The following is a 27338-nucleotide window of genomic DNA, read 5'->3' as shown; positions in this document are numbered from 1 at the left end:
AGGAATGTCAACAATCTAAACTGCGGCTCATTTAAATTGATTGTGAAAATCCTTAATTTGGGAATTTCACCAGATTTTCTCATTCCAAGCCTCGAGACCACACACACACACACACACACACTCAGACTTTCTCCTCCAGTTTTGTCACTTATTGTAAGTCACTGAAGTGTGAGCTCCACACATTAGGCCCGATAACAAGACTTCAGTCTGACCTGGAGCAGTCACTCAGACTTCTCTTTGGAGCAGCCACTTGTTGAATGCACGCGAGTCCTCCACCACTTGTTTGGAAAACACAACTTGCCAGAAAAACAAAAGGAGGGAAAACATGTTTTTTTGGCTGCCATATTTCTTATGACTTCAGCTTTTTACTGGCTCATGTTTGTCACAACAGTGTGCATCGTGAAAAAATGTGAAAAGCGAAGGATCACTTGCGTGAAAGTAAATGTTATGAATAATGTAAACTGCTTTCTGAATTCTGTCATCGCAGCATATCTGGCACTCCCACACGCTCCTGGACACATGCTAGATGAAACATGTGTTTTCCAAATGGGCCTGTTTCCTGATCAAAGATGTCAAAGCTCACGCGATATGGAAATGAGGGAAGTTCAGGGTTTAATGCAGAGTTTCACAACTGAGAGGGCAACATAGCCGTGTGTTCAACTTCAGTCCACATGAGAACAAACACCAAAACCATCGATGAGCCTCCAGTAAATACATCCATATGGTGTGTATTCATAATACATGTCATTTTTATCAAGTATGATCCAAAGTTTCACCCCAGGACATCTGCGATTCTGAAGTTTAGACAACAAAAGCACTTTGCTTAAAATTAGGGAAAGACCATAAATGTGGTTAACAAATGTTGGCTTTGGTTTGTACATGTTGTGACGGAATTATTTTTCTGCATAAAATCAGACCACAAGAGCTGTGAGTGCCCAAAACCTAACCATTCAAAAGTTTAATAATCTGCAGTTGCATGTGGACACTGTTGTTTTGCTAAAGCGGATTTTTCCCAGATTCCTCATCACGTTGATAGAAAACGTAGTCCGGTTGTATTTACCACTTGCCGTAATTGCAAAAACATGATTCTTAGGTGACGCGGTTGCTACGTTTCTGATATTAGAGGCACATTGACAACCTGTGGCAGTAACGTGTTGTAGCAGTGCAGCAATACAAGAGAGGAAGAACCTAAACAGACATAAACAATGAGGTTTCAACGCTCTTTAAAAATCTTTGCAAATGTTTCTTTAAATGCATTCAATGTGTTTTGTAGGTCTTACGGATATGTGCAGTGTGCAGTAACGTAAACATAAGTGTGTTGGTTTACAACGAAAACTGCACAGGATGCGTTAATCCTATGTGACGTGTAAAGTGAGAATCAGACAGATAATCAGTTATCTACTTGTTAAAAGACACTTTTCAGCTGGAACCAGAAATGGTTCCCACGTCAGACTTTTTTTTTTTCTTCTTCTGTGCATCATAAACCTGCTGGTTACAGCTCTGGAATAAGTGATGTCAGTTGGAGGGGAAGTAACAGATAAAAGCAAACACTTCCAGTCAAACACTTCCCACACAAAGCACATCGACTGAAAATCTTAATAAACACCACAAGCAACACAAAAAACTGCAGCACAGAGAAATGAGAGAATGAACTGAAGAAGATCCCTACGTCTTCATGTTGGTGTTTATACCATGTTTATAACATGCACGTGTGTGTGAGATCCATCAGTTGAGTTGTGTTTTTTAAGGAAAATGTGTACGTTTGTAGCATGTCCTGGTTCATAGTGGTAGCGCTGGTAGAACTTTCCCTGAAAAGCACCGACTAAATAAGTTTGGTGCCACCGATGATTACAAATGATGTAAACTGATAAACAAGCCTTTAAACTTTATTCTCATCTTGTCCTCTGACAGAAAACAATAGTATAATCCTGATGAAATGGAATCACATCCTATTTGTATTCTGAAATGCATTAATTTCTTTGTTGACAGAAAAATAGACAAACAAGCAGAAACCACTAACTCTTCCTACTCAATATAAATGTCCACACACAATCAGTCTTAATCGATATCACTGATTTTCATTTACATTCAGTCACAGTGTGATAACGTTGTTCCAGTGTCTGTCAAACGCTGCAGTTTTCATCGGCAACTGCACGAGTTGTTTTGCAACCACAGAGGTTTTCTGCCATGTGTGCATGTAAACACTGATCCTATCTCATGCATGAGGAAGGGGCTCCCTTTCACTGCGTCTCAGCCCCGAATTCCACTCTGTATCTCCATGCAGTGCTCAGTGATGCGCACAGAGCACACACACACGCACACACACACACACACACACACACACACACACACACACACACACACACACACACACACACACACACACACACACACACTCACACATTAACACTCACTCTCTCTATAAAACAGACTCAAGCATATAAAGGGATGTTGTACAAAGTTTGCACTTATTTACATGTGAACTGTCATATATGCACTGACCAGAGATGTAGCCAACACATGCAAAAACAAACACACACACACACACAAGCAAAAACAGACACACAGGGAAGAGAGAGGGCGGACGACGGCCCTGATGACCCAAAGGACCTGATGTGACAAACACAAAAAGAACGGCACAGTTTACGTCACCAGCTAGTGAATGGCTCACTAAAGACACACATTCACACACACACACGCTTGCATTGGTGGAGGATTCTTCCTTTAGACGGCTGTGACAGTTTTGGAACTACAACTACTAAGGACTTAAAGTGAACAGTGGCCACTCACTCTGGTCGAGCGTTACATTCTCCACTGACTTTGATGACATCCGCCTATACGATTACATAACTCTGCATTCACTCCATGTCTAATTTACCTTAATCACTACTTTCCAAGTTTTAAAAACTGTTCACTTTAATATCCAAATCGTCACAATCAAAAAAGTAGCTGCAAGTATGCTTTTTCAGATGATTCCATTCAGAATCCCTCTCCGTCAATATATTTCTGACGTGGGATGTGTTGCACTGTGCCTGAACATTTCTGCAACAGCGAGACCATCCGACATCCAACTATTTCCTCTTCCAGGAGACTGAATGAAAGTCTTATAATCAGATTTAAATTACTTTTCATCTCAAAATGAAAAAGTTGATGTTTAAATAAATGTGTTATGGTGAATGGAAGCCTCCTCCGAAGTAGACTCCTGTACCAAATTATGTGTTTAGTTAACAATTAGAGACAATATGCCATTTTAAATGTCCTCTTCTACTTCTCATTCAGATTTACTTGTTTCACATTTAGAATATATCGTAACCTTTGATAATTATTGTTCTATTAAAAATAGGTTATCACACTGGTCTCAGGTGGATGCACAATATGTTATTTTGAAGAAATACACACACATGGACTCTGTCTCTCTCAATTAATGAAACTCTTTATAAACTTTCTAAACTCTTAAAAAAAACTGAACTTTTGGACCTGACGTCGGGGAAATTAAAGACAAAAAAAAAGTAGAGAACACACGTTTACCAGCGTTTCCTGTAGAGAGAGAGAGAGAGAGAGAAAAAAAAGAGGTAAAGTGATTCAGTTGAGACGGAAAAAATCTGGCGGCAGTAATGTTGCTGTGCAGCGAGTGACTCAGAGTCTGTGTGTGGTATTCATGCCCTCCTTTCTCTTTTACAAAGGAGGAGTGGGGGGAATGAGACGGGATAGAAAGAAAGAGAGAAAGACGGGGACGGAGAGGTGGAGAAAATGAGGGTGACAAAGAGGAACAACGGAAGAACAAGAAGAGAGTTGATGGAAGAGGAGGACCAGAAAAAAGAGGAGAGAGAGAGAGAGAGAGAGAGAGAGAGAGAGAGAGAGAGAGAGAGAGAGAGAGAGTGCTGAGCGGTACTATGCTTGAGCAGTCCTTTTGACTGACAAGAGAAGGATTGGGGAGCCATTGTTGAGATCCCATTCCTCACTGTACCGGCTGACCTTATCAATTCAGGGTCATCCGGAACAATGCTGAACGCTCCCTTAAGTTCTCGCTCGTTCAGTGATGAGGCCGGCGTCGCAAACAGAAAACACAGGTGTGAACACAGGAGTCATGACGAAGTACGATATCCTCTGCACTCATGTGTTGGTGGAAAAAAAACACTGTAATTTATTGTTTAGTTCCCACTTTGGCAAACATTTTGACCACTTTTTTCATGGGGTTCATTAAAAATAAATTTTATTATATCTTAATTTGATAATTATTGGGGTTGGAGCCCTCTGGTTGAGGGTTAAGAACAGAGGATGCTGCACCTCGTTAAGCCCCATGAGACAAATTGTGATTTGTGAAAATGGGCTTTCCAAATAAAATGTTATTGATTGATTGAAAACTATCCAACTTTTGTTATTTCAAACAGAATATAAATCATTGATGCAGATTAGCCTCGTACAGTTTAGTGATTAATACAATAAAGGTAATGCCAAATTACAAAATCATGAACATGTCATTAAACAGTGACATCACAGGTGAATAACTACCTGGATTTGAGGATTTAATCGTGAGAATAGAAACAGTCTAATCTCTGTTCATACAGTAACACGTCCTACATGTAAAATCCCCTCATGAATTTTGCATGAAACCCTGAAGTTGTTATCATTCCTTCATACACTGTAAAAGATTTATCCTCCAGGCCGACTGGACTGAAAAAGAAAAAGTCCACCTGTGCGACGGAGAGAAAGAAAAACCCTCTTCTCGGGTCACCAGACGTTTTTTATTCATTACCAGCTATAAAGCCTGACAAAGAGAAGGCTTCTAGCCCTTCATCTGCCTCTTCACTCCCTCGCTCCCTCTCTCCCTTCGACTCTTCACAGAGAACAGAGAGGGGGAATCATTCAGTGGCTGAAAAGGTTAAAGTCTAGCCGGGGCCTGGAGCTCCTGCGTCTGCCAGGGGCACCTGAAGAGGGGCAAACATTTACTGGCAAAGAAAAGAGAGGGAGAGGAAAAAAAATCAACAGCCTGCCCGAGAGCTGCAGGGTCCACGGTGAGTGGCGGTGTAGGGCCCTTGGAGAGTTTGTCTTGTAATTGAGTCAATTGTTGACCCCTGTTCAGTCGGCCTCGGCAAAACTTGGGGAAGGGAAGGCCAAGCCGAATAATTAATGTCCTCTCTCCTTCTCTCCCTCTCGCTTTTCATCTATCCATCTTCTACTTCTCCTTACACCCCTCCCTTTACCTTCCCGTCTTCTCCGTTGTCTCTCAGGATAATTGTGCCGTGAGTCAAAGGCAGTCATTTTGGGTGGGGGGCTGTTCAGGGATCTGCTAAGGCTTACAATCTTCCTTTCACCCCAAATCTTTCTTACACTCCCCTCCCACCCCCTCCAACACTCGCCCTCGCTTCTCTCCTGCATTCTCCTCCTTTTTCATTCCTCCTTTTGTTTGCACCGTGGGATGAATTTTAATCACTCCGCTCTCTACCTCCGATCCCAGTTCCCCCCTCATTCGTTCCCCCAGTCTGGCCACTCATTCCCTTTTTCCAACGTGTATACATCCCTCCGTCTTTCCTTACCACTCCTCCGCCGATCAGCCCCTGAAAACCAGATATAGCCCTTTGATGACGAGAGGAAGGGATATTTGTCACTCCAGGTTTAGCACGGGCCAAATGTCTTTTAACGGGGACAGGGGCAGGCGAGAGAGAGGAGGAGAGAGATGGCGAGAATAACAAAAAGAGGGAGTTTTAGGGAGGGAGAGGGGACGTGGCAGGACAAAGAGAGAAGGGTTGCATTCTGTTTGTGGAGAGCGATCATTTTTAAATGCCTCCTTCATTTGAGAACACTTTGTTTGCACAAGGGCTCTAGTGTGGTGCTCCTATTGTGGCGACTTATCCCGAGGGACAGTGTGAGCCAGGGACACTGTTGTCATTCACATTTCACACATTTACTAATTAGCAAGTGCCCTTAACAAGGAAAGAAATGCATTAATACAACCCTAAGTGAGAGTAAATGGAAATGATCACGAGAGGGAGCGAGTTTAATATCGACTGAGATTAGCAGGTAAAAGAATAGTCACCGAAGCTAAAAGCCACTGCAGCCAACACAAAGGTTTCCTGACCAGCCAGACGGGGACACTATTTTTATTTTTATTTTTTTACAAGGTCCCACAGTCCTTCCTCATTTCCTCTCCGCAGACCACAAGCGGTCGGCAGGAACATTTGTCCCGGGCTTACTGCTCGTACCAGCTGAAAAGATTTACAACAGACACGAGAGGCTCAGACAACTCCTCAGTTCTTTATGGTGATGCCAGGCTATGGGCGCAATAAATTATGGAACAAGTTCATTAACACACGCACGGTCAACTCGTGACCCCTGTGGCATGATTTCATGTACAGTGTGTTTGCAGAGGGGGGAAAGCAACTTAAGTCGTTTACAAATACGAGGCACTGGTTTCACGCTGCCTCCATTCTTTATACTTCTACTCCACTTCATTCCGGAATGATTTTTTTTACTTTATCAATAATTATATAAAGTATAAATGTAATAGTCAATATTTGTTGACAATTTTTGCTGTTTGTCATTCTCTGCTCATAAAAAAACGTTTCTGATGTTGTATTTGTCATTTTAAAGCCTGCACATAAAAAGTTGAAGTCGGAAAAAGTTTAGTCAATTTTATTATCTACTTTCTGTACTTTTTCTTACATTTACTGCCTTTATTTGACAGGAATACAGCGAGTCTGGGGATTTCATGCAGTGAGCGGCTCAACCAGCCCAGGACTGGAAAACAAGAAGAAGCTGTTCCAGGCATTTGTTCCCATGTGGTATGTGTTAAAGCCATCCAGATATCCGTTTGACCTCTGTCTGTTCTTTAAGGTTAAGTGAGGATACAGTGTGTTTTGCAGATCTGTAAATAAATCATTTAGAAAAATCTCCTAATATATTGCATTTTTTAGGATTAAAGCACTCTGCGACCGCTAATCTGATAAACCAATCATTATAACACAATAAAGGGGACATTTTGAAAGGCTATTCGACATAATGTGTGCTTTTATTTCTATTTTGCTGATAATACACTTGGAATTTTAAAAGCTGAACTTTTATTTATAGAACATTTTTATTTATAAATCTTTTTATAAATATTCCATTGTGGTAGCTTACTGCTGCTGCTTCTCAAATCAAGTCTCGGAATACTTCTGTCACACCGTGTGTTGGTGTGTTTATGTGCACGTAGATATCCAGACAGAGATATCTATTCACCTCTGAGTAGCATAACCTGGAGCGTGAAAAGCACCACACACACACACACACACACGCACACGCACACGCACACACGCACACACACACACACACACACACACACACACACACACTTTCCTCTGATGTTACGCAGTGAGAGTCGAATCCTGACTGCCTCCCTCTCTCCCCTCCTCACTATCCGCAGCCCTCCTTGTGGAGTGTTTGTTAGGAAATCCTGAACAAACCGCAGCTGTTTGTTCTCTCTTTGTCAATGACGGGTTTTATAGACTTCTACTATTGACAATTGCGCGACTCCTGTTGGCCTCACACAAGCTGGATAACGCTGTGCAAATAGGTGTATGTACACACACATTCACAGTCTGTCCGAAACATGCTCACAACCTGCGTCCGACTCACCCCGTGCACACTGTGGGGGGGGGGGGGGGGCAGAGGGTTAGAAAGAGAATTATTTCCCTTGTATCAATGCAAATAGATGTAAAAGCTACAGTAAAACAAAAAAGTACAGAACCATAGGTGTTGTTATGCTGCCACATAAGACTGCACCTTTCTGGTTGGATTTAGATCTCAGGATAATGGAATTGCACTGCAGAGATTTTGTTCCATTCAACTATAAGAGCATCGGTGAGGTTGAACACTGACTTTGGGCGATGACGCCTGAATCACAAGCTACATCCACACTTCTATGTTTTCTTTTGAAAATGAAAACAATCTCCAACCACAGCAGCGTTTTTGCTCCATATCAGTTTTAATCCCTGTCCCCCCCATACTAACATGCCTGAAAACACAGATATACACGTGACCACTTGTGTACACAGGATATGCTGGAGCCAGTGTACACAGGAAGTAGACAGCAATTGGTTGTTAGTTGTTAGTTGCAGAAGGAGCTACACAACAAATAAGTATAGACATAGTCTGTAGAGTTCTGATTTTCTCTTCTTTGTGTTTTAATTTCCAGCAGACTCGGGCACAGGAAGTGCATTGCTGCCTCCCGCCGGTTAAAAACACATTTGGTCTTTGCCAGCAGAGACGATGTACGTGTTTATTTGCACACAGAGCAGGGACGTGAGATCCGATTCCATCGGTCATTCTGAGCACATGTGGAGACACATTCTGCTGCCAGGTGTGAACTGACATACTCAGAGCTGCCTACTTGTGATCGGCTCACCCCGGACGCATGTTAATGTCAGGTATGAACGGGGCCCCAGAGCGAAAATAGCGCTGAAAGGGGGAGATGAAGAGACACAGGGTGCAAGACAGCGACAGAAAGAGAGAGGGAGAGAGAATTAAAAAAACGGGAGCGGAGCAGAACCTCTCTGTCAATGGAGGAGATCATGGATGCCAGTAGGGGGCTCAGCCTTCAGCACAATAGACCTCCAGCTGAGCCAAGACCCCTAATACCCATACTCCTATTTCACACATCTTTTCAAAGCACCCACACAAGCCACATCCTCCTCCCCCTGCCCCGATACTCTGGCCGTGCAGCGTGATTGCAGCTGGGTGACAATAGCGAGAAAACTCTCAGTGGTGCAACTAGGGGCCATCCGGGGACTCACACAGGGGCCATCAGGGGCCATCAGGGGCCATCAGGACACCTTGTCTTTGTGTATTGGAAGACAATGGCAACATTGCAGGAACAGTAGTAAAAGCTTCCTCTGTCCTGGCAGGGAGCTGCTAAGAATGACAGGGGCATCAAGTGTCGGTGATAAATGGGTCATTATCATCTGATCTAAGGTGAAGTGTGGAGCTGATAATGAGTCTCTGTGTCAAAATCACAGTTGCCAGCCTGTTGTTCTGCCTCTCGAATGACTTTTACAAGTGCCCGAGGACAATTGGTGTTAGTCAAAGTGAAGCTGCCTCCGAGCTAAAGGCGTTTCTGACGACAAAATACCCGGATCATGGAAGTAAATACAAAAAAAACAACTTCAGGCTCAACTCCTACAAGGCTAAAACATTTAGAAAGTAATGAATACTGTAAAATAATAATCATAATTAGGGCGATTTCCTTACTATTACAAGACCTGCTACTAAAATATTTTTTTAAAATTATTCCTGACAGTACTTATTAGAGTTCTTGGAGTGTTCTGGGTGTGATCTGGACCGTGCAATGACAGAGACATGCAAACATTTCTCTTCTGCCAAAAAAACATCTTAAAAAAAAACAAAAAATCACTGGGAGTGGGGAGGAAAAATATACCTCAACATCCTGGGCAGCTCCGAGGGAATTCTGGCTCAGAACCAACAACTAGGAAACGGTTGAAGAAGGCCGGACTTTGTGGAGCAATAGTGTACGGTGCATAGTGATGGGTGTTAGGTAACCAAAAAATTGGTTTACATTGGCAGATGTGGCTAGTTTGTGAATAAAGTCCGTTTTTCTTTTACATCAAGCTGTCAGGATACCTTCGGAATTCAAATTTTATATGGGAAGGCATTTTTTCTCCCCGCAAATTGGGTTGTGTTTAAGTTTGTTTGTCTGTTATTTAGCAGGATTATGCAAAAACTACTGGACGGATTACTGCAAAAGTTTAACTTTTAATACGGATGTTCTTTGACATTGTTAGATAGAGGGTTTTTTTTTACATTTTAATTGATTTTTCAGAGAATAAGTAATGGGTCTTGATGAAAAACCAGGCACATTTAGGGGATATTTATATTTAAATGTTTTATTTTCTAGACCCACATTAAAATCTGGGTCTAGTGATTTTTATATGTGGTTTCATTAGGGGACTATTGGGCCTTGGGAGTGGTTTGCGTTCTCTGACTGCCATTTTAGTTTCTAATAAAGTTAATAGTATGAAAACATTTGCAGTTTCATTTCCAAGGAGCTCATGGAATCAGTATCCTTAGAGCTTTATCAGGCAACTAACCCTCAGTCACCTATAGCTTAGCTCCACCAGCCTCTCAACCCAGCTACTGGTCTCGCCTTGAGCGGACCCCCCTCCTCCATTTACAAGGCCCTTCAGTGGCCGGCCGGTTGCTAGACAATGTGCTTGGTTACGCGGGTTATGTAAAGACCCTCCTGCACACAAAAGCCAATGTGGGCGCCTGTTATGTGCAGCTCTTCAGAGCCCCGGGTCAGTTAGCAGAAGAGCTCTGGCGCTAACACTCCAAGTTAAAAACGTTTGCTCTTCAGCATGTTTACTGAGAGGAGAGGAAGAGGAGAGGAGGGGAGAGGAGAAACCAGTGAATTATCTTCCACTTGCTAATTTTACTTCCCCCCAGCTTCCAAACTCCACTTGGCTGAGGTTAAACCAACTCTCTTGTTGACCTGAGGGTGTATTACAGTTTGTGTAAGGAAAGGTGAGCATGTGAAAGTATATGCATGTGTTCGTATTAAGGGCGTAACAGTCCAAAAATCCACAACTTGATTCAGACCTCAGACTTTGATTTGTGAGCCACACAGCTTACTAAAATGTTTCCACACTAACTTCAAACTTTCACTGCGTGTGTGATCAGTCAATCAGGAACGGACCAAAATAGTTATGTGACATATGCAGATATAAGATTTATAAAAAATAAGGCCCAAGGAAAAAAGGAAAATATATGTTAGCAAGTTGCAGTACGCACATGAACAGTAGGGGCAGTGTAGGGGCAGAATGCAAATTCGTAAATTCTATATGGTCTTAGTTCTGTGGTGTGCCCTCTAGTGGAATACTCAGACACGCGTAGTACACAACAAAAATGTAATGTTTTAGTCCTATTAAAAGAGCTGTAAAAAATGTATTTGTTATAAACTTTTATTTTTAAAAGAAAAAATAGGATGAGTTTTATAAACAATGTTTTATTTTCGGTTGTCGAGGAAAATCCCCTTCTGCCATATCTCTAATATTGGAACATGATTTTTACCCCATGGATGAAATATTGAATCATGAATATCTGTTCAAATGCTTCTAGCAGGTGTAAAATAAATTTTAAATACAGAAAACGTTCAATCAGAGAAACACAACATGTGTCTGTGTGCACATGGTGACAACAGACACCGAGAGGCCTCCAGGCATCGACATGGTGGTAAACCACACACCTCAGACACACCACCAGTCTGCTCTGATGGCCGACCAGCAGGGGAAGACGTGCTCAGGTGAAAGTGAGCCACTGTATGTGTAAACACTTCAAAGTGAAGACAGACGGAAAAACACGTAGATCATGTTTTTATACCACAAACTGTGGAATAAACATGTGACAACAGCCAAAGTACATTTTTAACATTTATCAGTTAATCAGGAATTGGCAGATTAAGTAAAGTAACGTCACTTAGAAACCAACTACCATCATTTTACTATCAGCTCTAAATATTGTTTGTCCCTCTCTCACAAACAATTTTTTTTTGCCAATAGACATTTTTATGATTAATGTACATCTTTTTTTAATCATTTATATGCCTGTTAGACCGGATTCCTTTTTTTTTGCTCTTCATTATTATCAAAGACGTGTCATGATGTAGTTTAAACGATCTAAACACATGAATTTAACACATTGGGTTTACAAGGTCCATGTTTTTCCACATTACAATTTCAAAGCACATGCACACATCAAAGGCAGAACAATGACTTCACAACTCTGGGAATCGACCCTTCCGAGGAGCACGTGAATGCACAGAGAGAAACAACTCTAATAAATATTATCTGATGTGAAAACTGCCTCTTTAGAATGTTAAGTCTAAGCAATATAAAAATCCACATTTTCCTTTCCTCTTTGTCTCCAAAAAAACTCCATCTGTGAGCTGTTGTCTTCTTTTTTCGGGGGAACACACACACTTTTCCTGTGTTTATCTCTTGCTGAATGAACAGTTTGACACTAATAAATAGCACCGGTGATGTGCAAGTATCGCGTTTACGTACTGTTTATTTTTCCTTTGCAACAAGAGATAGTGAATGTTTTACAGAGACTTTTACATTTCGGAGACTTTCCGCTGCCATCCCGAGAAAAAACTCAGAGACAAAGTTGTGTTTAGGCAACCTGAGGTGAACCTGGTCGGCCTGTGAACTCCTACTAATTGAATTTTTCACCACGTCCTAGACAGTTACCTCCACCCACAGAGAGAAAGCACTTGTATCTCTGCACATCTAAACACACACACACACACACACACACACAGGAAGACGACCAACAGACACATAGGCCCTTACATGCGTGCACTCACTCTGACACCCAGTCACCCTCGCACAAACTCCGTCTGACAAGCCGGAACATGTGTGACAGAGCTCATTGGTTGGAAGCAGACATCCCTGTGCCCCGAGGCTTGGCTCTATCCCACAGGAAGCTGGAGTGTGAGCCGGGACACACTAGACATGGTGGGGGTGGTGGGAGGGGGTGGAGGGGTGGAGGGGTGCACAAGGACTCGGCTCGCCATCAGCTGTAAGTGTTATGCTCGTGTTTTCGAGTTACTTAAATGCTGATTATAAGAAATAGATGTGCAAAAATGCATCTGACATGTGGGTCACACATAAAGAACCTGTCATAAGAACATGAGGTGGAACTATCCAGACTTTTTTTATTTTTCTCCACTGAAAATCTTTAATCTGAAAACCAATGGATTCCTGACGTTTGCCCCAAGGGCCAAATCACATTGAGACGTGCATCTAACAATTGAAAGAATAAATTCTTGGTCTAGCAAATTAAGCATCTAATGCATATGCAACTCGAATCACAATCAGTGGAGAGTATACCTCCGCCAACAGTCCCCTTATGAAACCACATGTAAATTCACTAGATCCCCATTTTTACTTGGATCAGCACGAAATTGCACACCCTCATATATATATTGGTTCCATAAATAAGCCATTTTTCATCAAGAACCGTCCCATGATTTGGATTCACACCAAAATGTAATGGCTTCTTCCCTGATCGATATTGCATCTGTCCACAATTGTTCATGGTAATTTCCAGAGTAGTTTATGTGTAATCTTGGGTGAAAAAATAACCTCCTTTGTAGAGTTAATAAAATGAAAGTTGTGTTTCCATTGCTATTTGTTTGTCTGACAGAAGGATTACTCAAAAACTACAGATTTTCATGAAATTGTGTGTAGGTATAAATGAAGGAATTCAGAATTTTGGCAAGATTTTGGCGCTCTCCGAGTCAGAGGGGCTTCTGTTCAAAAAAGGCTCAAGGAACTTGCTTAAACTTCTTCAAGCACAACAATTCACATTTATACCAATCACATCACAGAACCTGACACATGCAGCATAACAAGGGACCTAAAACTTTTGGTTATCATCAACAACTTACTTCCTTGCTCAACTTCCCCATCTGGGGCCGTTCGCCCACTGTAAGCCCGAGCACATGCACACAACACTTAACATTCACACGGACACATTGACATGCACTAAACGCACAAGTGCTCACCACATTTCTGCTCCACAGCTGCTCGAGAAGAGTCGATAAATAACTCCTCCGGGATCCTGTGGGTTTTCAGAGTTTGAAACTTTGAACATCCAGCGATTGTTCTCCGCAGCATAACAAATTTCCGTTCTTTTCCAAAATGAAGTGCTGTTCTGACCACACTGAGGAATCAGAGACAGTACGAATCTGTCCGCCTGTCAGCACACTGGGGCTCTTTAATGGACTACAGGTGCCGGCTAATAAGGGCCAATAAAGAGGTGCAGAACAACTGCCTGTCCCGGCCTGAATGGGAATAGCAAGAACAGAGTGATGGACAAGAGGAGGTTGAACTGCTGGGGAAATAATCAGCCGTCGGGAAAGTCCAACAAAGTCCCAACCTGCTGCAGAGTCGTCACATCGGGAGACAGTATGGTTTTGTGTTCATGGAAAGACTCGGTTAGATCAATGGCTGAGAACAGTGGACAATGGCCAAGCTTTTCTTTTGATTAGAGCATAAATGGTGCCAGATGCAAAAACTCAGAGTTACATATTTGCCGTTAAACTCTATTTAAACATTAATTGAGACATTATAACCTAATATTAACCCACTGTAACCAATATGTGACCATAAGCAACAGAAAACTTGCAAAACTATGTAAATTCTGAGTGGCTGCCAATATTTGTAAAAAAGTATATTGAAAGTTTCATGTATCATTTGTACTACAATGTGAATCAACTGTATTGCAAAGTTGTGTCCTGTTAGAATAACGTGAACCTCACCAACTTCATCACTTGAATATTCAGAATGATTTTTGGTAACAGGTGTAATTGTAATTTCCACATCTTCTGCCTTAAAGCACATCAAATATCATCATAAAATTATTATCATATTGTTAAAAGAGGAGAGGTAAGATACCATATTGTATGTGTACTGGTGTGTATTGTTTTTTGTGCTCTTACAACAAGTTAGTAAAATTGTCCAATAATTGTGAAAAACAAGAACAGATTAGAGAAAAGTCCAAAGGGAATATAACTTTACGAATGAGAAATGTGTATTTGTGTAATTTCCCTAATCACTTAATTCCTGCAGTTTTATCTTGGGACCCACTGGAGCGAGGCTACTTCATAAACTTTATTTTAATGTGTGTTTTAATCCGTATACATTTTAAAGGGGTTTATAGACCATATAAAAGTATAATTACCCAGTTTGTGTGATGTATAGGGATCGTGATAAAACAAGTATGAACTACAATGGCACTCAGTAGAGTTCATACGTCCCCTTATGAGACCACATTCAAATTCACAAGATCCGAATATTAGTTTGTATCTGTACCAAATATCACACACTCATAAATATCAGTCCCCTAAATTTTTCCTCAAGATCCATGAATTATTCTCTGAGAAATCAAGGGAAAGAAAAAAATTAAGGATCTTCATGGGTACTTCCTTTGGCCACTACCCAACATCGGCTGAGTAGTTTTTGCGTCATAGTGCTAACTGACAATTAAAAACGCAGACAAAAACGTACCCTCTTTGGCGGAGGTAGTAAAGAAAGTACTATACACCCTGGCAGTGTTTCTCATCCATTCATTCTTACAGTTTCCCTTTTCTGAGGGTGGAACTGGGGCTTTTCCCATGATGCACTGTGGCAAAAGGCAGGGAACCACCCTGCATAGGTCGCCGGTCCATCACAGAGCGAACACACAGCGTTGGCGGCTCTGTGTGAAAAGAAGAGTGAGCGTGGATCCCTGTTGACCCTCTGTGTATTCAGCTGAGTCTGGTCCCATAAGCCTGGCATAAATGCCCAGCGTGGTACCTCCATGCTCCCCGTCGTCCAGAGAGCGAGCGGCTCCCTCTCACAGCCTCACTCCTTTCACTGTACCCTGCCCTCTCTCACCCGCAGAAACACAGTGTCTCTCCCCCGCCACTTACTCTTCCGTTGTCTCACGCTCTGCCCAAACTTCTGTGAGCAGGTGCATTGCTGTCGGAGCTCCTGTCCCACAGCCCCCACGTTCATGAAGACAGCAACATGGACAAGAGGAGCATCAGAAGAAAGAAGTACAGGAGGAGGAGGAGGAGGAGGAGGACAACAACTCCGGACCTGAAAAAACAACAGCTGCGACAGCCGCATTGTCATTCCAACATTTGTTTCATGCTGAGTGCAGCAGCAGGTCAGTTCACGGCATGGGAACCGCAGAACTAATCCCGTTTTGCATCCTCGCTTGCACCATATTGCATCCACACCGTTCAGGATGAGTAGAATGTTATTCAGAGGAGTGTTTATTTTGCAGAGCTGCAACTATTATTAGATTATTCAACAGAGTCAGTGTGCAGAAAGATAAGCAGCGGCCATTACAATAATCGAATCATGGTTTACTTTTTTCCAGCTCCTTTCAGCCTCTTGAATTTAATGATTTGTAAATGAGATAAATGTTTGTAAACTGAATATCTTTGGACTGTTGGTTAGACAGAAAGAGAATTGAAGGTGTCACTATGGGAAATTATGACAAATGACATGTTTCACAATTTTGGGGTATTTGTTCCCTCATTACTCACTGTATTTTAAAATCACTTTAGGAGAGGCAACAATCACATCAACTTGACTCGGACATTTGCATTGTCACATATATACAGCCCCTCCCGATAGTTGCATGATTGCATGTCTGGAAGCGACTTCCGAAATTTGGAACCTATCCTTCAAGTTACCTGAACTCTACGAATAAAAAAACTGCGTTCCGATCATTTGGTATCCAGTTTGGCTAATAGGCATTTTAAATGTGTTTACTTTCTCTCCTATGGTGCTGGAAGCCAGTGGTGACCACACATTCCACGGGAACAGAAGCTCCCCTCAGAAGAGCCACCGTGGTGTGAAACTCGCCACGGCCATCGCACCTGCAGCCGTCCAGTCACAACACGTAGGTGAGCCATTTCTCCTGCTCCTCTCTCCTGGGGAAATGACCTGCAGGGAGCTTTGTGTGTGGCCAAAAACAGCGGCTCTGCTGAAAAGTGACGTGACAACAAACTGTCCCCAGTGTTTGACTGACAGCTGCTCTGCCACGTCACTTCGAGAAGAACATTTACTCAAAGGACAATCACACCTTCTCCTCATCATAACCGTGGAAATACAATATACTATGTGGCTTTTTCACCTCTGTCCTCTCCTATACACAGGAGGTCATGTTTCATGTTTCACCCCACACGCTGTAATCATGTGTCTCAGAGTCTTTCTTTTACTGGTTCTCTTTTTGTTAGTTATTGGCTAACAGGAAATGTCGCCCCTCCTCGTGTAATTAATGGGCACAATTATGTAATTGACGAGTGGTCTGCAGTTCGCTGCAAATAGGACCAGATGTCCCACGAGGCCTGCCAGTCGAGGAACTCCGTAGTCCTGATCACTTACAGTGGGGTCAGCGCCCGTACCAAGACCCGACTCGCCCCCACACTGTTACCCAGACCCTCTTTTCTTTCTCTTGTAAATAAAGACTTAATGGTTTACAAGCCTTCCAATAACCGTAATACCTTCAGAGTAAATTAGCTCCAGACACACGGGCTGGAAGGAACCGAGACTGCTGGGAAGAAGAAGAAGAAGAAGAAGAAGAAGAAGAAGAAGAAGAAGAAGAAGAAGAAGAAGAAGAAGAAGAAGAAGAAGAAGAAGAAACACACCCACATGCATGTCTCTTCTTTTCATAAGTAGAGGATTTTTTTGTCTTGAGTTTTTTTTAAAGATACACATTTCTTGTGATTAAAGCCGTTTTCATGCAATTACTTGTTTACTTCCCTCTTCTTGTTGTAGTGTATGTGGTGTGTGTGTGTGTATGTGTGTGTGTGTGTGTGTGTGTGTGTGTGTGTGTGTGTGTGTGTGTGTGTATGTGTGTGTGTGTGTGGGGATGTGTCAGCACATAATCATGGTGAACCAGCCTCTAAATTTCGAGTTAAGATTACTGCTCTGCTGAAAGCTGATTTACATGCTGCTTATGTCATCGCTCTCTGTGCAGTCGGGCCTGTGCTGCCGCTGCTGAGGCAGGGAAAACCTCCCTGTCTTCAAAAGTTTGAGAAACTCAACACTACACAGGCTTCTCAGTGCAGCAGGACCCAACAGGAGGAAGAACTCAAACAGATGTAAATTGTTTAATTAAACAAAGTGAATTCAATTTTTACAAGAATTCATGTAAGAACAGTAGAGGAAGACTCAATCGCAACGATTTTAGTTCCTGAGCTATGTACTGAAATAGTTGTCCTGCTTACAGGCAACACAAACATCCCGTACGTGTCTAGTTTACACATTCATTCATGGCTCAGGCAGCACGTAATGTTAGCCTGCAGTAAGTTAGTAGCGACCTCTCACTCGAGTCGACACAACAACAAAATGCCTCGACAATGTGGCTGTGTCAAGTGAAAGGATTCAGACACCGGGACGAGCTGCAAATGTCTGAAAATTTGAATATTGTGTTGCGTAAATTTGTTTGCAGATTTTGCGTGTATTTATATTTTCATACTTACGTATACTTTCAACTATTAACAGTTAGTATGTTCAACTTGCAGCAATAAAAAAGATGTTCTTATTATCAAACATTGTTTTGTACCTTTTTTTAAAAGAAAAGGTTCTGGCACCGTTTAGGCACCGGTACCGTTTTGAAAGCATCAGTTTAGCACTGATATCGGTAAAAACCCAAACGATACTAAACCCTGAAGAGGATTTTTTACATTTGCTGGCCCTCTCCACCATGAGCAGCTTATATATCGAGGCCCGAATCTCCACTGTGGAAAAACACGTCTCGATGGCTGCTTGTTGAGTGAGCTGCTCTCCTTCATCCTAAACATCAGGGAATCTATTCGAAGGCTAGATGTGGGCCCGGATCTTTCTCATGCTGAGCAAAACAAACAGTCATTGCTGGCACGAAATACAGAGGAGCCAGAATTACGCCTTATCTGATCCAAGTTTTTGGGTTGAGACGTGAATTGGCTTTGTCGCTCCTCAAGTACAAACTACTTCTGAGAGGAAATCAGTTTAACCCTGGAATTTCATCAAACTTAATATAGAGTGTCATATTTGGAGAAAAAAAAAAAAACTGGAAAATACCATGATAATTTTCTTGCTTATGAGAACTTCTGTGTTGCAGCTTCCAGCAACATTCCAGTGCTAAAAAACAAGAAAGGCGTCATTAAAATGAGAAACACTATCTAACACGAGCGCGCCGAGGTTGCTCAACAAGCGAGGTTCAGTCGGCCAGGCCAGGGGCAGGCAGTCAGCGAGCCCGTCAGGACGACTTGAGTTGTAAATGTGTTCCAGCAGGAAAAGCCAAGCTGCACAGCGAGGCGAGCAGTCTGGAGTCGGCAACTTTCCCCTGCTCCAGCTAGCGCACCGCCCTCCCTGCAGCCCACCCAAGAAGCAGCCCATGGGCATAAATTTGAGAGCCTGACTCGCTGCGGATTTAAAACAATCTGCATCTCTCTCTCCCTCCTTCCCTCTCTCTCTCTCTCTCTTACTCACTCCTCCACATACACTATGAAATGTTTCTCTCATTCACCCTTTTACTCTCGTTTGACTTTCCACCAAATTCCACTGTTAATGAAAATGGAAAGTTCTTTCTCATACTCTGCCAGCAATGTTATTTTTCTAACAGCTTAATTAAGTTTGCAAATATGCAGCAAATGCAGTGGAACTGTACTTTTCTGTGTAACTCTACAGTTCTGTTCATAACGGATTCCCCTTCCTCGCCAGCATAAATCAGGCAGCAAAGCTTTGTCGAGGCAAAGTTAATTATATCTTGCATCTTCCAATAGTTTGCCGAGGGGAATTATTTTCTCGATAACAACTTCGATACAAAGACGACTTGCTAGTTTCCATGTATGTTTTATGGCAGTGGACCACCGGGAGCAGAGCTGTAAACAATATTTGATGCTGAAGAAGAAAAACGTCCAGTTGGTTCACTTCAGTTTGGGCGATCACAAAAAACGACTAAACAAGCAAACCTCATCACTTCTGTTAATCACGTCCTGTAGAGTTTGGTTTTCGAGCTGAGGATTTATTTGTTTGTTTCTGCTCGGGGAAAAAATCAACAGACAAAGGTGCAGTTTTCTCTGAATCACCAGCGAGTCCGTGACGAGTCTGATGAAAGCGGCGTGTGGACTGAACGTCATGTCGGTTCCGCTGTAGTAAATATGAGGCTGTTTGACTGAGGGCGCCGTTACCTTTGACCCACAGCGGATTGATGTCAGTGTATCGGTGACGGCTCGGCCTGCATTTGGCCTGCAACCGTAGTAAGTCATGCCACGCTGCTACGTCCATGCATGCGGACCGACTTCCTGTCAGGGCATCTGATCTGGTTAACGTGGCACCAGCAAGCCAGCAAGGCAGCTTCTCACCACTGTCCCTTTACTCACAGAGCAGGGGAAACCAGAATAGAAGGAAGACGCAGAGGAAGAGCGAAAGGAGAAAGAATGACAGAGTTGAGAGAAAAAGAAGGAGGGATATTTATAGAGACCTGGAAGAGAAGTAACAAAAGGAGGCACGGGAGACAAAGAGAAATAAATTTCATCTTTCTTTTGTGGGTCTAGAAGAAAAAACAGCTCCTTTTTCATAAATATACAGAATGAACCAACCATACAAATGTGGTTTGAGTCATCCTTTGTTTAAAATGTTGTTTTTGTAACACATTGACGTCCTCACTCACACATTAAAATATATATGGTTGAGTTGAGTTTAACTCCATTTACCCACGTTTCAGAGTCCGAATTAGTTTTTTACAGAGTTTATGAACGTGAGAATTTGCCTGTGCTCGTTTTGGCTCTTTTTGACCTTGACCAGATCTTAACATGGTCACAGTGTTACCATTAATTCAGTCATGTACTAAGTCTGGGTTTAAAAACTCAAAACCTTTTGAAATGTGTCAGTAACCATGAAGCGTGAAAATTGTCAGAAATCCAAACTTGGGCTCAAATGCTTGGACAAAGTCATGTTAACCTTTTCTTGGACCAGATATTTTCTGATCCAAATCAAACTTATATTGTTAAAAATATATTTTGTTCAGCTAAAGTTATTTATTCTTAACACTCTATTGTTAAAGCAGGAAGAAAAACGGGTTAAACTTGTTCATATAGGGCAAAGTAATGCTGCTTTCAGACATGCACTGAACTCTGCACAATTTCCTGACATTTTCCAGCAGGGCTGCACGTGAGAACACAAATATTGCTGCAGACATTTTCCGGACCTTTTGAGTCTGAGCCCATGTCTGGAGAATTCACAACGAGCAAGTGGGCGGGTTGATGATGTTTCTGAAACGCGACAGATGCGCAACTGCAAGAATACAAATATCTCAGGATGAAAAGAGGAGCCATTTACTCAGAGGATTAGAAGACGCAGAGCAAAGATGTCAACTTGGAAATACGATGAGAAGAAAGAAGTTCTTCATATGTGAAAGATAAACTCCAGAAAATGTTTCTGGAGTTCAGGTCAGAAAACCGATTTTGGTTATGCCGAGTCGATACCAAAACTCCTGCTATGAGCCTTCATGTGCAGTTACATGTTGATTACTGCTGCATGATTTGTTCATAAATGTCATTCTGTCCCTATAGATAAATATCTATACTGCCTGTATATATATTAAGGAGAGTGTGGTATGTGAAGCTGAGAGTAGCCAGTGAACATCTGCCAAGCCAAGATTTTCAGGCTGCTATCTCATCTCAGATAAGAGCGTTGTTGTCCAGAAGCCTCATCATAAACACACGCAACATGAAAATGCCTCTTAACTCTCCCTCTGTCTCTCTCTCTCTCTCTCGCTTCATGGACGTCAGAAATCATCATTCCAGCAGGAAGATGTAATGGCTCATTACATAAAATGGTGCCGGAAGTTTTGTGACTGACGTGCAAACTGCTAAACAGGCGTAAACTCGCTTCTTCACAGGCGGAAATTAAAATAAGAGATTGCAGTGTTGCTGGAGAGGGAATAAAGAAGAAGGAGTTGTTTAATCTGGAGCAACGTTTCACCCAGATGTTTTATTCTCTTTTGTGTGTTGCAAAACCTCATTGCATCACACCCACATTATATCACCTGTCAGGATGATCTTTCCCTGCTCAGCATCAGAGAAACCTAAGCCCAACAGGTTTTAGTTTTCTTCCTTTGGCTACGTCCGCCAGGTAGACGTCACAGAAACGCAGGCGGTGAGGAGGGAGACGTCCAGACACCGTGTTTTAACTACACTGATGATGGCAGCACCCGAATGCACCGTGGCTATGGCAACCTGGTGAAATAATAAACACCGCCTCCTCTTCGCTTTCTGCCCGCCAGGACGGCACGCCGTGACTCACCAGTGGCTGAGAACACACACATTGAAACAAACACATGGCCAAACACACACACACACTCACTCCTGCACACATGTACCTCCATACATACAGCTAAAAGAAACTTGCAAGAATATAAATACTCTGTGAATGAACCTGCAGGCATAAACACACACAAACACACTCTTGCAAATAAATCAACTATTCAGTCAGCAGGGGATTTCAAACCTATACAACAAATTGATTGTCATCATTCACGCCCATATTAGAACTGCAGCAGTTCAGTGGCCATCTTTTCAACTTGATATCTGAATTTCCAGATCATCCACAGCTGATCAACATCTTTTAAACAAATTTCAGATAAGTTTTGAGTTCCATTAAAGAAGGAACAAACCACAGATAAACACCAAACTGCCACAATATATGAGACAGGCTGTTGTAACGTTGTTGTGGAACAGTGGGAAATGAAAAAGTAACAGTGTGGGTTGTTTGTGAATACGAACACTGCTCACGGTCTCACCTGGTTCCTATTAGCACCAGTCTGATTTCTAATGTCAACCACATGAAACGATCGCTAACAGTAAGCATGCCTTACTGCCACACACACACACACACACACACACACACACACACACACACACACACACACACACACGCAAATGTATCAAAAACTGCCACCCTCATTCAAAGAAGGAGGAGGGACAATGGGTAACGGATCAGCTCTGCCTTTTATGCCTCTTACTGTCAGCGGCGTGCTTAAACCTACATCACACACATACACATATGTTCCCTCAGGCAGAGGCTAACACTGAAACACTGCATTTACTGTCAAATACAACCTCCAGCTCCCTTTGTGCTGCCTGTTGTGCCACACACGACCTCCTCATCTGGTGTTATTGCAGCGGGTTGAACCACTGTGGGCTCAGGCTTTACACCCAGGCATCCATACAGTAGCCTGTGTATGTTTTAGTTTTATAAACGGCATATTAACAGTAAAAATGTCTCCATCCAGACGGGTGTTTTAGGTCCATATCTGAAATGATCTCCATCTGACATACACTGGACATGTGCGTGCTGGTGTAAACAGGAAGCAGCGTGAAACAGCGATGGTGAAAAGTAAGACGAGGGATTTCTTCTCTTGGACTGACGACGAGGTGGAACTGTTACTGGTGAAAACGTATTGTTAGAGACATTTTGCATTTGCTGCTGGTGAACCAATCAGACAGCAAAGAAGGTTTTTTCCAGTCCATACTTCAACGCAGCCCTGGAGTTTTCCAGTTTGCCAAACTTCTCCATTTTTGCCATTCAAAAACCTGGACTCCAGGTGTCAACGCAGCAACATTGATGTGATTTAAATCTAAATTGTAGAAGTGTGGATGTAGCCCCAGCCATGACCTCAGGAGCTTTGTGGAGTCTTGGTCCAGAGAGGTGGGGAGAGTAGTTCCTCCTGAATTCTACCAAACTACACCACGCATTTCCATTTGCATGCATTTTCCAGTAAAGTGGTAATGTGTGATGTCCTGATTGAAGTCAACCCTCCGTGTCATCGCATCAAGGCCAGACTTACAGTGAGGTAAAGTGAGATGTCCTCGGATGGAGAAACTTCAAGTCGGCAGCCGACCTAATAAACTTTACACGTTCTAATGAGGGAACAGCTGAGAGACTCTGCGGCACAATGAAAATACAACTTACTGAGACACGTGCATTTCTAAAATTAGATAACAGCTGCAACTTGCAAATTGATTCATCGATCCAGCGTTTGCTCTGATGGAAAAATAGCGTAAAGGTGGAAATAGAAACCTGTTATGATCTCTGCTGCAGAAATGTGTCTGATATAACTGGTGGGAAAACGCCCAGTGACCACGAACAATTATATTTCCCATGACTACAACATTAGCCTTTTCTATTATGTGTGCCCTTTGGCTAATGCAATTCAAGTGTCTAATGCCTTTGCCCTCTTGTGTCAGCGCACTTCTTAATAACGCCCCCTTCCTCAATTCCTCTGCTTCATTTCAGCATCATTTAATGTTTTAAATGTCGTTCAATGGAGATGGGTTCCTCCACATGGGATCGCGTGAAATCATCAGTGTGGTGTGACCGAACACTGAATAAAGACTATTTTGCATACGTGTTGATTGTGGCTTCTCGTGGTGACATTCAGACGACTCCAATGGGAGGACGTTTGGCTCAGTAATAACCAAAACAACCGTGACCAAAATCAATTCACTCTGGTCCGGGTGAACAATCGCCATGTCAATGAACGACAACACACACACAAAGTGAATAAAGCTTCGCGGCGACGCAAGCTCACTCGCTGAACCAAAATAACCTCCAAATACCAGACCCTGACATGAGCAAGATGAGGTCTCTCCATGTGCCTTGAAGTACGGGGGGGGGGGAACTGGGAGATAAAGGGAGAGAAGACTAGCAGGGGATAAAGACCGAGAAGGAGTGAGTGTGTCTGTGTGTGTCTTCGCTCATGTGTCCTTTGGAGCATCCCCAGGTCTCTTCTCTGCGGCCGGAGCTGCTGATCGGCCCGGCGCTGTGAGCCTACGTGGTTTTAGCCGGGGCCGGCACAGACAGACAGCTGCTATTAAACCCTGATTGTTTCAGGTTCACAGGGTGTGAAAGGGCCTGATTGAGGGGCTGTGATCCCAGTGAGGGTGGTCTTTCTCTCCCCCCTCCCCTGTCTCCCTCCCCCCTCCCCTGTCCCCCCCCCCCCCCCCCCCCCCCCCTAGCCTCCCTCTTTCTGGAAGGTGGGAGGAGGGTGTTGAGGAGGAGGGGGAGGAGTGTTTTGTGGGTGGGGGGGTTTGCAGGCATCACGTGACGCGTGTTTCTTGCTGAGCAGACCAAAATGGAATCTGGACAAAAACACACCACTTGTTGCTGCCTGCCTGTGGGTACGTGTGTGTCACGTGACCGACGGGCGGCGGTGCCAGCACAGAAATTAAACACGCCGTCCAGATAATTAATGCCAGAGACGCCCGTGAGGAGGAGTCCGTGTTCAGATGTTTCCACATTCATGCATTGAACTAACGACTCTCATCAGATTAACAGAAGAGCACCAATTAGACACACAATCCAAATTGTCTCTGTTTTTTACCGACCTCAAAGACGGAGCAATCCATCACACCGAATTGAACTGTATTCGGCCTGATAGGGACTTATCACTGCTCTGATATGGCCGTGATAAGGCAGATCAGTCCTCTCTTGTGACTGGCTGTTAAGAGGGACAGTTGCTTCCTGTATGGTCTATTTGTTTAAGAGCATTCCCATTAAGGAGCCTTTTGGCCTTAACACACTTGATAAAGAGCAGGGAGGGCGAGGAAGCTCCCCTGCAGAGCTTTTCACGTGTGGCCGGAGGACAAGTGCACGTTCCTCGCTCTGCCCCACATGTACTAACCTTGAGAGGAGTCTCTCTGCAATTGATTACATTCAAAAAGCCAAATCTATTCCGCACTTAAAATTTTAGCTTGATTATATAACGGGACAAAATGTTGCAAACTGGTTTTCACATTTACATAAAGTCATTCTTGATGCATAATTTAGCAAGTTAAGTGACATAAACGAGCTATAACTAACTTTCACAAAATAGCAACACCTCCAACTTTATGTATTTCTTCAAATTCCAATGCATTCAATTTCTAAGATAAAAATAATGTGATAGCTTAATCACAATGTTGTCTTTCCCTCATGTTTTTTGGAGATCTACTTAAGACCCTTGTAATTACACTCTTTCTGTGTGTGTGTGTGTGTGTGTGTGTGTGTGTGTGTGTGTGTGTGTGTGTGTGTGTGTGTGTGTGTGTGTGTGTGTGTGTGTGTGTGTGCGCGTCTGTGCAAATACTGTTTAGGAAAGTTGTAGGTCTGTGTGCTTAGCACTTCTCAATGTCACTTTGGAATAAATAAGTGTTTGGCTTCTCCATTGAATCCAGTGTTGACGCTCTTCAGTCCAGGGCCACTACATGAAGCCTGCAGCAGCCTAATCTTTGCACATTAACAGCTACAGTCACCTCTTACTCAGACAATTAGACCCAATAATCTGTCGCAGATTAGAGGTAGATTATGGAAGGAAACACTTTGATTTAAAGCAAAAATAATCAGCCAAAACATTTCAATAAACTCAACCATTGATCGTGCAGTTTGTGGGTTATTTACAGGAGCTTTTCACTCCCGGAGCCTCGACCCCACAGTCCTCTGTGATGCTGTTGTTGTTGTTTGGTGGGTGTCCTGACAGAAACTCACATTTGGAAAAGATATTGGCACCTCAGGCATTCCAGGTTACAAGAAACAGCTGTTCTTGGGGCGGCCTTGCCACCATTATGTGTGCCAGAGGCTTTTAAAATGTGCTGGAAGTCAGACCCCCAAAAAGAAAGACTCAAACCTGAAGACATGGAGGAGGTAGAGGTGGATAGACTTGCATTTTATGAGCTGTAATGTCTGATTAACCTAACCTCCACGTGGACAGAAATAAGTGGACGATTTGCACTGAGGAGGAATCAAATGAGTCCACAAAATCAGAAAGGCTGAAGTTAGTAGAAAGGTTAAGGCTACAGAATGAGTGGATTTTGGAGTGTTTGGAGGAAATGAAAAGCCCAATTAGTCAATGCGTAAAAAGTTACGCACCATCACCTGAGGAGATGCAGCCAACAGAGCACTTCAAGAACACGTTAGAAAGTTTTCTCTGCTTCAGAAAGTAGACAAGTAATTCATAGAAATCCGAGCATTGACACACAGCTCAACAAACAGGCGTGAGACTCGTTATTTTCTCGGGAATCGGCCGTGATTTCAGGAGCGAACACAAATCATCCTCAGCGCTTCTTACCTCAGGTTGACGCGGGGATCTTCAGCATTAAACTTTGAGACGTGGTCCCACAAACACACACAGTCCCGGGCTGGAGGAGCTCAGCGGGTCCCAGGACTGAGAGAGACTGGGTTTCCAGTAAAGCCTCCCCTCTTTCTCCCCTCTCTCTCTCTCTCTCTCTCTCTCTCCCCTCTTTCTCCCCTCTTTTCTTTCTGGCACACGCACTCGGATGGAGATGGACCGGCTTCTTCCTCGCAGGCGCTTTTATCCTGTTTCAGAATCGCTTCTCCATGGCGTTTCCCCTCACATTCACTTCGCGCAGACGGACGGTGACAAAACTGAACCCCATGTTCGGCCGTGGAGTCCCGCAAAGCGCCCTGGAGTTTGGCTGCACAGCCAATGCGGGAATGCGCACCCCCTTCTCCTCCCTCCCTCCCCCTCCCTCCCTTTCTCCACAGTCTGTGGACCACCCCGAAACAGGAAGTTCACTTTTTGTTTTTCTTAAGAAGAAGCTCCATGCTGCTGCAGTTTTCCCCTCAAACCCAACACGCCCCACGTTATCCCCTCGGAGTGATAGATTTCTTACGTGTCTCTCTTTGTGCGTAATTGTGAGAACATTTGTTGCGCCACGGATGAGTTATTTAAAGACGTGCAATGTGTGTATAAAACACTCGTAGGGACATGGCTGTGACTATATATAAAGATCGCTGTTATCTAGT

General features: G+C 43.2%; 1 protein-coding gene across 1 annotated transcript in view; it reads right to left on the bottom strand.

The window, feature by feature from the left end:
• Nucleotides 1–27026, bottom strand: part of gli1 (GLI family zinc finger 1) — a 51963-nt gene extending 24937 nt beyond the window's left edge. Inside the window, exon 1 of the mRNA XM_034585659.1 lies at nucleotides 26641–27026. The gene's annotated coding sequence lies outside the window, so the exon portion shown is untranslated. The remainder of the gene's footprint in view (nucleotides 1–26640) is intronic.
• Nucleotides 27027–27338: the final 312 nt, after the last annotated feature.

The sequence above is a fragment of the Hippoglossus hippoglossus genome, chromosome 5 (genome assembly GCF_009819705.1).
Source record: "Hippoglossus hippoglossus isolate fHipHip1 chromosome 5, fHipHip1.pri, whole genome shotgun sequence".
In the NCBI taxonomy this organism is placed as follows: domain Eukaryota; kingdom Metazoa; phylum Chordata; class Actinopteri; order Pleuronectiformes; family Pleuronectidae; genus Hippoglossus; species Hippoglossus hippoglossus.
Note: the sequence above shows the minus strand (reverse complement) of the source record. Positions and strands in the feature narration are given on the sequence as shown.